The following is a 1,356-nucleotide window of genomic DNA, read 5'->3' on the forward strand; positions in this document are numbered from 1 at the left end:
ACAGAGTGACTCTGTCTCCAAAAAAAAAAAAAAAACAAAAACAGCATTAATCTTCTTGTATATCTCCATCAGAACTCTTGGCTGACCAGGTGCATTGCCAATGGTCAGTAATATTTTGAAATAAATCTTTTTCTTTTTAACTGTAGGTCTCAACAGTGGGCCTAAAATATTCATTAAACCATACCATAAACAGATGTGCTATCATCTAGGCTTTGATGTTCCATTTCTAGAGCACAGGCAGAGTAGATTTAGCATAATTCTGAAGGGCTCTAGGACTTTCAGAATGGCAAATGAGCATTGACTTCAATTTAAAGTCACCAGCTGCATTAGCCTCTAACAAGAGAGTCAGCCTGTCCTTTGAAGCTGTGAAGCCAGGCATGGACTTTTCCGCTTTAGATGTGAAAATCCTAGATGGCATCTTCTTTCAATAGAAGACTTTTTTGCCTACATTGAAAATCTGTTGTTAGTGTTATAGCTCTTTTTTTTTTTTTTTTTTTTTTTTTTTTTGAGACGGAGTCTCGCTCTGTCCCCTTGGCTGGAGTGCAGTGGCGCGATCTTGCCTCACTGCAAGCTCCGCCTCCCGGGTTCACGCCATTTTCCTGCCTCAGCCTCCTGAGTAGCTGGGACTACAGGCGCCAGCCACCGCGCCCGGCTAATTTTTTGTATTTTTAGTAGAGACGGGGTTTCACCGTGGTCTCGATCTCCTGACCTTGTGATCCGCCCGCCTCGGCCTCCCAAAGTGCTGGGATTACAGGCGTGAGCCACCACGCCCGGCAGTGTTATATATAGCTCTTTTAGAATTTGTCTAGCAGGTTTTCTGGTTTTCATCCAAAAAACCCCCATGGTGGGGGCGGGGCGTGGGGAAGAGGAAAATCTCTTTAGTGTAGCCACCTTCATCAATGACCTTAGCTAGATCTTCAGGATAACTTGTTGCAGTTTTTACAATTGCACTTGCTACTTTACCTTTTCTGTCTTGGAAATAGCTTATTTCCTCTAATCTCATGAACCAACCTCTGCTAGCTTCAAACTTCTTCTGTAGCTTCCGCACCTCTCTCAGCTGTCATGAAGAGAGTTAGGCCCTTGCTCTAGATTAGGCTTTGGCTTAAGGGAATGTTGTGGCTGGTTTGATCTTCTACCCAGACCACTCAAACTTTGTATCAGCAATTATGCTGTTTCTCTTTCTTATCATTCATGTGTTCACTGAAGTAGCACTTTTAATTTCCTTCAAGACCTTTTTCTTTGCATTCACAAGTTGGCTGCTAGGTGCAAGAGGCCTAGCTTTCAGCCTATCTCAGCTTTTGACATGCCTTTCTCACAAAGCTTAATCATTTATAGCTTTTGATTTAAAATGAGAGA

General features: G+C 42.8%; 1 non-coding gene across 1 annotated transcript; it reads left to right on the forward strand.

The window, feature by feature from the left end:
- Nucleotides 1-777: 777 nt before the first annotated feature.
- LOC111541618 lies at nucleotides 778-841 on the forward strand. Its single transcript, XR_002731323.1, has one exon. It is a non-coding gene; the product is annotated as a U7 small nuclear RNA (small nuclear RNA).
- Nucleotides 842-1,356: the final 515 nt, after the last annotated feature.

This window comes from Piliocolobus tephrosceles, chromosome 1, assembly GCF_002776525.5.
Source record: "Piliocolobus tephrosceles isolate RC106 chromosome 1, ASM277652v3, whole genome shotgun sequence".
Lineage (NCBI taxonomy): Eukaryota > Metazoa > Chordata > Mammalia > Primates > Cercopithecidae > Piliocolobus > Piliocolobus tephrosceles.